At 40.0% G+C, this 11,064-nt stretch overlaps 1 long non-coding RNA gene across 1 annotated transcript; it reads right to left on the reverse strand.

Moving 5' to 3' along the window:
* Positions 1-5,953: 5,953 nt before the first annotated feature.
* LOC109367050 lies at positions 5,954-10,505 on the reverse strand. Its single transcript, XR_002113787.1, has 3 exons — positions 10,379-10,505; positions 7,624-7,760; positions 5,954-6,030 (listed from the first exon to the last, which is right to left on the reverse strand). It is a non-coding gene; the product is annotated as an uncharacterized LOC109367050 (long non-coding RNA).
* Positions 10,506-11,064: the final 559 nt, after the last annotated feature.

Genomic DNA, 11,064 nt, shown 5'->3' on the forward strand with positions numbered 1-11,064 from the left:
TGTCAAATTATTTATTGATTTTTATTTTTATTCCTATGCCAAGTAATAAAACACTGTATCTGGTCAAAAGAAATAATGAAAACTCCCAAACTAAACACCCTACATTATCAGAGGAAAACAAAGGCTGCAAATGCCATAAATAACCCAGTAGTTCATGAATTATTCAAATTAGAATATACTTGTTATTGTAAGGAGTTATCACAGCTAATTATAGTCTATTGCTATCGTTCTCTCCAAAGCTCTGGCATTGATCACTGCAGGACATGCCAAATATTTCATTAAAACAAAATATTGTGCTCAATACTTTCCTGTTGATAAGCAGGTCTTTCCCTGAAAGGGATCCCTGGTGGTTTTTGTTCCTTAGGTCGTGGTTGGTCAGAAATGGAAAAGACCTTTTACTTAATGGACTCATTCATTCCTATTAGCCCAATTGGTCCCTAGAGACTATTCTCACCTGCTCAACCTTGGTCTAACTGCCTTGGCACAGAAAGGGCTCACGATTCCACCATTCCCACAAAATAGGGAATATCCTTATAGGATATATACTTGTTTTAATATTTGAAATATTTTTGTATGCTCTTTAGAAAAGACTTGCGTCCTGGGATGGGAGGAAGATTTGTACATGTATTGGAGTAAAATCTAGCAAGGCACGTGGCTTCCCTGTTGGGTTTCCTGTAAGATTTCCCCATGTGCTACAAGATTGCTGGGTGTGGAGAAGGCTTTACGAACCATAGACTATTGGCAAACAGCAGATGTTGACTAGACATGAGCTTGGAACCAGAGAAGTTTAAGGAATGAGTTCCAGAAAGTCAGAAAATGCCAAAGAACTGTCTGTAAAGAGAGTTTTAATTAGGATGTTAATCATGACATACAGCAAAGAAAGTAAAATAGTGTAACAGACATATTTAATGAGAGAAATGCAAAGGCAGTATTATGTCTGTAAAATTGACAGACAGGAGAAAATTACTGATATCTTTAGAAGTTTGAAGTTGAGAAGAAGATAAGCAGATGGCCAGCCTGGTAGGGGTAAATCTTTACCAAGCTTCAGATATTAACTTGCAGGGAAGTGAGGGTATTATTTTACCTGCAAATGGGAATCTCAGCATGAACATGAATCCACTGCCAGCAAAACACTGCTTCAAGGTAGAAATCTCTTATTGTCCAGTCTCCAGACATAAGATTTACAGTATGTTGTATCTTTGCAAATAGTTGTTGCTTGTCCTTGGTCAGACTAAATCTAACTTGCAACCTATTTTGAAATATGAATTAACCTGATACTGCTGAATGGTAGAGTTGACAGCTTTTTCCTTCTGCTCTCATTTATGTTTTTGATTCCCTTGACATCTCTTTTTGGTCTAACTTTGGCTAAAAGCCCGAATCTATACAGTATAAAGATGATACTTCTAAAATCTACTGAGAAGTCTGCAAAAATCTATGTTATTATTACGATCTCACACATAGCATTCTGAATACGAATTTCCTACTGGATCTTTCAATAAAGTGAAGGCTTTTCAAATGCCTGTATATTGAATAATATGGTGTTACTCCATGATTTAGACACTTAGGTAACACCAAAAGCTCTGTTAAAAGGCAAACAATTTTTGGGTCTGCTCCAACCTTTTCTGAATGAAGGAATAAGCCTCATTTTATCTGCATTTTTCAGAAAGATTGGCTCTGGGGCAGTGTTATTATGAGATTCTCCAACTTTAACCCTTTTCCACCCACTGCCTCCTGGGCAGTTCGATGAGTGCTGGAAGTAAACTTGCATGTGGTTTTCTGATGTTGCTATTGCATGTAGGCATGCAGGAACTGGCTTTATCTAAAAGGTATATTTGGATCTTCTTATGAGTTTTCAAGAGAACAGCTCATCAGGTGAAATCTTGAGGGCAATTCTCATCTGAGAGAATAGAAATGGACTTCTTGGCTTCTCTGACACAGTACAACAAAACCTTACTTGCCTTTTTTTTAAAGAGATGGATGGAGGGTTACGAGTTAAACACCACACTCAGATTCCTTCCAGATTTTAAGTCCAATTGTTTCAGACATGTGGTCTGATTTTGGTCCAGCGTGGAGCCAGTAGTTGGACTTGATGATCTTATGTATCCCTTCCAACTTAGGATATTCTGTGTGTGTATTCTATTTATTTCATAGACATATGCTTGTGGTTATTGGGAACAGAAAGAAAATATCCTCCGAAAGATGGGGATTTTTTTTTTTAGGTAGCAACAGGCAAGATAATCTGAACAGTGACTGTCTTTTCTGGGTAGAGAAAAATCACTATATTGCAAGAAGAGCAAGAAAACTGCACATGCATTTTACATGAAGAGGTTATCTGAGAACACGACAGCTATAATGAGCAGAGATCATCTTGCTTGTGGCTGTACAGAGTGGAGGTCAGACAGCCCTGAATTAGCAGAGTCATTAATATTCTACTACAACATAAGGCTGGAAGGGACCTTCTAGGTCATCAAGCCAACCATGTCATATAATCCCATTTGAGAGTGCTGGTGACATTGGAGGCTAAGCAGTGGAGAAAATCTTTGTGGAGACATAAAGTTTCAGTTGCTGACCAAGTAGTTAGTAGAGACAAAGGGTGAGGGTTTGAACATTATCTCTTGTAGGAAGAACTGAGGGCACCAAACGACAGGCAAGAACGGGCAACATCCATCCTTCTTTGCTCTGTTCTTCCTATGAGAGAGAATGTTCAGTACTGTGTAGATCATCTACTTTGGGGTTGTCTTCAAGCTGTAATGGACACACAATCATAATTGTTTCTAAGTATGAACACAGGAGGCAGTTATTGTGCAGTAAGAGGAAGGAATCAAGGTGCCATGTTTCCTTTCTAGGAATCCCACTTGATTCGTGTCTAAGTTTTGTGAGTAGAATTTTAATTCCTCTCTCCCTTTGTTTTCATCCATGTAATGTGCTCAGATAATTACATTTTTATGTCTCACAGGGATGTTGTGAGGTTTCTCTAACATTTATCAAGTGTTGGGAGAAGATCTTATGAAGGTAGAGTGTATCATAAATTGCTAACAGTCTTAATGAAGATCCTTCCTTCAAGCAACATAGACAAATTCAAGTTGGAACTATGGCAAACGTTTTTAACAGCAAAATTAATTAAATGCTACAGCAGCTTCCCAGGGGAAGTGGTACATTTTCCATTGCTCAAAATCCTTAAGTCAAAGCTGCCTATCTTTTTGAAAGGCAGTCTTTAGCTTAACTATAAGATGTTGGGTTTGATGGTAGATATGATGATCCTGTGAAGTTACAAACATGCCTATCTCTGAATGTTTTCATCTGGAAAGGAGGGAAGCCCCAGTAGACTTTGCTGCCAGTGATAATTTCACCAGCTCCCCTTCATGGCGTGTCTTGTTTCTCTAGTTAAGTTTCCATCCACCTTTTAACACCAGCTTATAAGTACTGTCATCTTACTTGGGGTCATAATGTTTATTCTGGGAGCTACTGTGTTGCCACTTCCTTCATATTCTTAGATGGCAAATAGCTTTCACTGTTCTCTGTTTGTTTGCCTCTGCCTCTGTTTCAGTAGAGACTGCATGTTGAAGAAGTTTTGTCTCATGGCAGAGACCATGCAAGTGACCCCATTTTTTAGCACAACTAGTGCTAGAAATAAAAGCAGAGCTCAAGTATCTGAAGTACCTGTGAAGGTGTTTTGACACTATAACTTCCTTCACTCTCTTTTCCCTTATTCCACATGCTGCTATGCCAACAGTGCAGATTTTTTTTTTTTTTTCCATTTATACATAAACCCACAACACCAGATAATAAATATTTTGGGAAATGGGACTCTTCACTTCTTTCTGACCTGGTTATCACTTAGTGGCAGCAGAATGGATCTAGGTTTGGAAATAACCCGTATGGCCATGGTAGTATCCAACTTTTCTTGGACATGGCCAAATGCTTCAGTCCTGTCTGGCTGCAAAAGAATGTAGTGGAACTGTTGGCAGATCTGAGTTTTCCATAAACCACATTTGCCACTTCTAATGCATGCAGAAGAATTTACCAAAATCTACACGTGTTGTTGCTCTCTTCCTCTCTGTTATGGAGATTGGACTATCAAAGACAACAAAAGCTCTGTTTTCTAAAATATCCAAAATGTTGTTCAAAGACCAGGAGTTATTTGCTACTTATGGCAAGTTTGCAAAGACAAGTTATACATACAAAATACTGTACTCAAGTGCAGCAATTCTCTACTGAGGAGCAGGGGTATTGGACTTGACGATCCCAGAGGTCTCTTCTGACCCCTATGGTTCTGTGATTTTCTGAGTAACAAGCTGGTGGTTGGTTGTTTTCTAATATGATGGGAAAAGTTAAGTTTTAGGGAAGAAAATAAGACTTTTTGTAAATCTCCACCGAGCTATTTCTACTATTATTTTAAAGGATTTTATAACACGAACTGTGATGAGAAAGAGTTGAGAGGTGACATTTGTGCTTGAAGGTGGGGAAAGAAAAGCATTTCATTGGAAAGACCTTGTCTGAAAAAAATCATTTGATGGTAATAACACAGTAACTGCTACTGTAAATACAATTTTCTCTATTTTTAAACAGCCATTTCGTTTCCAGACACACAATTCAACATCACGCTAACTGGCAGCTTTGGTGTTTAAAAAAGGATTGTGTCGAGACAATATAATACCCAGAGGCAAATGTGTTGTTAGGAAAGAGCTGTACAGGAGGCAGAATAAGGTCAATCTGAGATCTCACTGATATCCAAGGTTGAAGATTGTTAAAGTCGTCTTCTGCCTTATGGCCATATAAGATTTCAAAAAATACTGGAGCTTAACAGACGGACTCTTGTGTCCATATTTCTATTATGTTTAGACAATGCCGGTGCTGAGCATTCAAGCAACTAGGCTAGTTTTAAGGTGGGATACTTTCTGCCTGGACAGATTTCCTAATATCTACAAAATAAAGGAGTTTTAAAGATATTTTGTGGCTCTGTTGTCTTCTCCAAGTACTTCCACCAAAAAAAGATAGTTCCTTATTTCAAAAACCCATTTTTTGGGGGGTCAGATCTCTACATGGCTTTGTGAGTTAAGGTGCCTTTTGGATACCCAAACCATAAGTAGATACTTATATGCATCTAACTCCCTATGGTTTTTGAAAAACCGTAACCCTATTTCTCCCTTTCATGTACTGATTTTCCAAACACCTCTAAGACAGATCTTTGCTGCTGGGCGACGCAGAGAATAGAAGATCCTTTAAGCTTTGAAGAAAATAAATATTTTAAAGCCAGAAAGGAACCTGATGATCTGCTATCTGTGAGGATCAAACCTCCATTCAGCAGCCTCCGAAACAGTCCCCTAACTCAGACTGAGCATTAGAATTGGATTCAGTCTCAGTATAATGTTTAATTAGGTTGTGGATGACCCGTCCCTGGAGGTGTTCAAGGCCAGATTGGTTGGGGTCCTGGGCAGCCTGCTCTAGTATTAAATGGGAAGTTTGGTGGCCCTGCCTGTGACAGGGGGATTGGAGATTCATGATCCTTGAGGTCCCTTCCAACCCTGGCCATTCGTAATGTTTCCAGGTAATGTTTCCTGGAGACTGAGAAGCTTCTGCTGCTTCCAACCATCTGCAATCTTAGACGCTATTCCTTCTCTTTGGCTGCAAAATAAAAAGTGAGTTTCATTCATTTTTGTTGACATTTTTTACCTCTACAAATGCAAGTAAGGAAAGGGCCTCATCTTTGCTATAGCCAGGATATTCATGTTAGTCTGCCTCCTTCATGGCCTGCAAGGGTATGAAAAAAGATTTCAGGGAGCTTTCTGGAGTTTGCATAGTCATCTGTGATCCCTGCAGAAGAGACTCAGTGGTTTGGATGATTGTTATCAGACCTCTGTATGAGGTTCTACCTCCAGATTGTCCTCTTTAAAGCAGCCTGTTTATCCATTTATTTCCAGATTTGTGTATTTTGATAATCTCAAGGTTTTTGTTGCCATTCTTTCTGACTGGCATGGGCTGACTGCCATCATCGTCCTTTCTTCCAGGCTTCCTCTATGGTCTTTGTTCCTATCAAGAGGAAAACAGATGATGCTAGGTGTGTGTCCTCCCGATCTTTTTGCTTTGAGACCAGTTCCCAGTGCAATATGCAGTAGGATACATTTCCACACGACTTTGTTGACATGCAGGGCAAAGGACACCTAATCTCCATCCATTACAGCAGAAAGACTGTGCAGAATGCAGACTTGATGCTGGGAGACGGGAACTTGTTAATTAAAATGTCAGTGACTCAAATCCTCTTAAGATGAGAGAGCTGTGGTTTTTATTACAATTGCTGATAGTGATACAGTCAGTGTATACCTCGTAGAAGCATAATGCATTTTATTTATCCTGACAAGACCTGCACATTCTGCATTCACATGCTTTCTGTGAGCATCATATTTGACTTTTCAGAAACATCAGAAAATAAAGCTAGAGATTGAAAAGGAAGGGAAAATAAAAGGAATGGTTTTGGTTTTCCATTCTGTTTGCTACTGTTCTATGCCATTTTCCAAATCTTATACATGATATTGAAAGGTGACGTCAAACCCATTGGAAGGGAGGAACAGTCTAGAAGGAAATGGAGGAATTGGGAAGAAGCTAGGAAAACGTTAAGAGAACTAGAGCCATAACTCACTCTTTTAAACCTGTCCTGGTGAAGTTTTAACTTGAATGGTCTGCTGAAAAGCCACACTCTTTAATTAGCTTTTGCATAATAGGATTTATCTACTTGTTTGTCACGCTTCCATTCTATTAACTGCAATAACTGTTCTAAACCTGCCCTCCGTCCCTTTATAGAGGGTGAAAGAAAAGGCTGTAAAAGGAAGGACTTAAAAAAGTATCATGGAAAGGCTTGTAAGTTGTGGTTAAAACTGTACCCCACCTCATTAAGTACATAGAGCCATCTCAATGGCTTACTTAGATCATCATGCTCTCGCTGAAATAGTGCTAATGAGACATGAACCCAATTTTGCCTCTGGTTTGCTGAAGATGAGCAGTGAACAATTTGTCCACAGCTTCTTTAGGGTAGAAAGTGTTCAGAGCTTTCAGCCCGGATAGCATAAAGAGGAGGCAAGGCTGCTTTCACAGCTACTTAAGCACCTGCGAGATCCCAATGTAGCAGTAAGCATGTGCTTCAAGAGCTGCACTGAATGCAAGCTCAGCTTCGAGGTAATGGACCTTTTCAGGACTCGAGATACAAAATATTTCTGTCAGGACAGCCTCTATGAGTCAGGCTCAAACTATTCTGATTCCACCTGGGAGTAGTTTCCACAAAGGCCAGCCAAGTCATTAAAAGTCTATGACTAATTGCCTGTTGTATGATGAGCATAAAGCAACTTCCCTTTGAGACAAGCTCAACTTGCATCCTTTTGCTAATCTCTCACTGTGGTTCATTTAGCTGGGATTTATCTGCTGTCTTAATGCTGCCATTCATGACAGTTTTGGTCATAGTATGGACTAGCATAAAGTCTTTTTGAAAGCCTTGTCTTGCCATGACCTGTTCCCCTGGTGAGCAAGTTGTTGCACGAGATGCAGGTGAACTTGCAGACAGCAGTGTCAGCCCTTACACATGCCTGCCCTTACAACTCTGCACGTGAGAGAATTCCATTATCATCAACTCACCGTTGCTAGGAGATGACATTGTCTTGTTATGTGCCAAACTGTGACTCAGCCTGCTGTAGTAGCATGTTTTGTTGTTGTGTGAGAGGAGACATCAGCTGTGGGCTGTGGAGATGAGGCTGAGGAGCTGAGAGGATGCCCTATAAGGAATCACAGAATGACTGGGTTGGGTTTGGACCCAACCATTAAAGCCCATCCAATCCCAACACTTGCTGTAGGCAAGGTTATTAACACTAGGCCAGGCTGTCCCATCTCACCTGGCCTTGAACACCTCCAGGGTTAGGGCATCCACAGATTCTCTCGGCAACTTGTTAACATGTTAAATCCTGTAGAGATCAACCCACACTTTGGTAGTATCTTGAACATGTTAGCATAGCTTGCTATGGTCTGATTTTGGGGTCATTCTGTGTGGAGTCAGTAGTTGGACTCGATGACCCCTGTGGGTCCATTCCAACCTGGGATATTCTATGATTCCATGATTCTAAATATAAACTGACCTAAAGATTAAACTATTTGGGTAGGTTTAGCCACTTTCATGATGTGCATCATATTTGTAGACACAGTCGATCTGCCTTCCACTGAAATTCAGCAGGATTATTCTTAATAAACTCAGTTATCTTTGGGGAAAAGTATCCAATATTTGCTGTATTTCCTAGTGAATAGTTCTGTAAGGCTGTGCCTCTGTAACGTGAAGGAGGAAAGGAAGTAATATTGCCAAAATCCTCAAAATATAAAACCTCATATGACTATTTACTCAGATTTTTCTTTTTTAAACGGCAGATATCTGAGTATTCAAATCTTAGGCTCTGTGATTAACCCTTTGTGTCCCAGAAACCTACGGACCGTGGGGGATTTGCTGTTTCTATTGGAAGACTGAAGCTTCAAGAAACAACTGTGGTTTGAACAAATCCTAACAACCAGTGATTATTTCTCTAAGACGGAAAATAGACTCTGAAAAGGAAGAAAATTAAGACAAACTGATTTTTACCCTCATACAAGAGCATTTTTGACAGCAGGGCTTTTGTACACTGCCCAACAAGGAGCAGAAGCAGCAATCTGTGACTGCTCTGACTGATATTGCTAACCAGCATGGCATCCCAAATAGCTCTTCCTTTTTTTTTAATGAATGTGGCCTTGAAAAAAAAAATTGCATTCACCAAGGAACAAATAATTGAATAAGTGAAAATCACAAATAAATGTGCTGAAATCATAATATCTCATTAGGGAAAAATACAAATTGTATTGCATCATTACCTGAAGTTGACTACTTACTAAATTCCACTTTGGGATTTGCACCTCCATGTGGGCACGCAAAGCACTGGAAAATGAACACTTGGACAGTATTTACTGGCCTGGAATAAAATGAGCTGTTGCAGCAAATCTTGGTTTCTCCTGATTCTTATTCACATATTTTATATCCAAAGCATCAACAGGAGACTTTTCACGAGGTTAGTCCAAAATAGAAATCTTCCCGATCGCAGGAAGATTTTTTCCTTTAGTGGATGTAATGTTATCAGGAATCCATTCTTTGTGACAGAATAACAGAGCCTGATTTTCCTGCTTCTGCATCACAGCTTTCTCTAGAAGAGATGCATATTCCCCTCAAGAGTAGAGTAACCTCTGTAGAATGCCACTGGTGTTTTTGGACTGCTGCCTCCTCTCCCTCTCCCTGCTGGAGAATTTCTCTCCTGGCCTCTTGATGTGGGTTATTTTCTAATGGATAGCACTGCCACGTATATGGATCTGCTTTTCCTGCTGAGTTGATGGGTGACAGTACTTAGGATCTGGGTTACCTGCAAAGTCTTTTGCTTAGAGGGCTGTCAGATTCAAATTAAATATCAGACAAATGATAGAGGTTTTTTTCATAATGATCCTGATAGCATTTCTGTGTGTTCTCCATTTACATGACTCCAACATGAACATGAAGCAGTTAAATCCTTGTCTATGTACTGGAAGGACGTGGTTCAGTGGGAATGATGGTGATGGGTTGATAGTTATACTAGATGATTTTAGTGATCTTTTCAAACCTTAATAAGTCTATGATTCTCTGACTTCAATATTAACATAAAGCAACTAAATCTCTGTCAATATGATGCTCTTAGCGGCATCCCCAGTACTAGAACAAGCAAATCAGACTTTTGGATACTGAATTAAACAGAGATGTGAAGATAAGCTAGGTCTAAAACTGATCATCTTTAAATGGGAACCAGATCCCAGAGCATCACAATGACTTCTACAAATAGCTGCTTTATACCTGATACTTTCCTTTTCTTCCCGAGACATCCTTAAGGGGTGAAATGTCTTATGTGTCTCTTGCAGGGCTTTGTTCAAGACCAATCCTCTTCCCTCCCAGCCTCCATGAATGATTCAGTAATTACTTTAACTGATTCAACTCTCCCCCTCAACCTCCATCCACCCCCCTAACCACTATTCAACTTTAACACAAGACCACACTGTTTCTCGGTTTCCAGTGTGCCCAAAGCTATTCAAGCTACTTGTTCCTCTCTGAATGGAGCTGACAGAGCTGCTTTTGTACAGAGGCAATTTTGGATTTAATTAGAGGCTTACTGGGGGCTGGGCTGAGGTGGAGGAGGGAGGGAAAGGGGTCACTAGGTCAGTATTTTGGAAAGATCACCTCCAAGGAGAGTCCAAGGAGAAAAATGAGTGTGGGTTAAAGGTTTGGAAGGAGGTTTTGCATGAGTGTGTGTGTACGTAAGGGAAATGCTTCCCATTTTCAAGAAAGGATTACGATACCTACTTGGCATCGGAAAGTAAATCAGGTCAGGTCCAGGGCAGATAACTTTCACAGCCATTTTGAATCTGTAATGATGGATCCCATGGTCTTTTCTGCGGGGATTACAGAGTAACTGAAGTCATGGTAAAGGAGGTCTGATGTCACAAAGGCCATTTGCTGCGGTCCGTCCCCTCAGGTCACCTATTCATCATACACATTAAAGGTGCTTTGCTAGATTCCCTTCTCCAGTTCTGGAGATAAGTTCAGCTTCAGCCCTGTCTGTACCACTTATGAGGCACAGTACATACTGGCACTACAAATGCACCACAAGGCAGGAAGACATTTTTTTCTGGTGAGAAACGTGGTAAATCACACCATGGAAGGGCTGCTATGGAAGAGGACCATTGGCCATAATCCATAAATCACAGTATGTTTTGAACCAGCATAGTGTTGTTATGTTAGAGGACCATGGGTCATAATCCATGTGAAAAATGGACATCAGTGAGTAGCACAAAAGCAGTGTGATTCTCATTGCTCAGCTTCTTTTTGGGTCTCTTCTTTTTCACACTTGGTTAAAAAAATGTAAATTAAGTTTGAACATATTGGGTTTATTGTGCTGCAGAAAAAACAACATAATCCTGCAGAGTTAGATTGCAGACCAAGAGATTCAGTAGATGTTTGAACAAAAAGAATACCCTTTTTTTTTTTTT

The sequence above is a fragment of the Meleagris gallopavo genome, chromosome 3 (genome assembly GCF_000146605.3).
Source record: "Meleagris gallopavo isolate NT-WF06-2002-E0010 breed Aviagen turkey brand Nicholas breeding stock chromosome 3, Turkey_5.1, whole genome shotgun sequence".
In the NCBI taxonomy this organism is placed as follows: domain Eukaryota; kingdom Metazoa; phylum Chordata; class Aves; order Galliformes; family Phasianidae; genus Meleagris; species Meleagris gallopavo.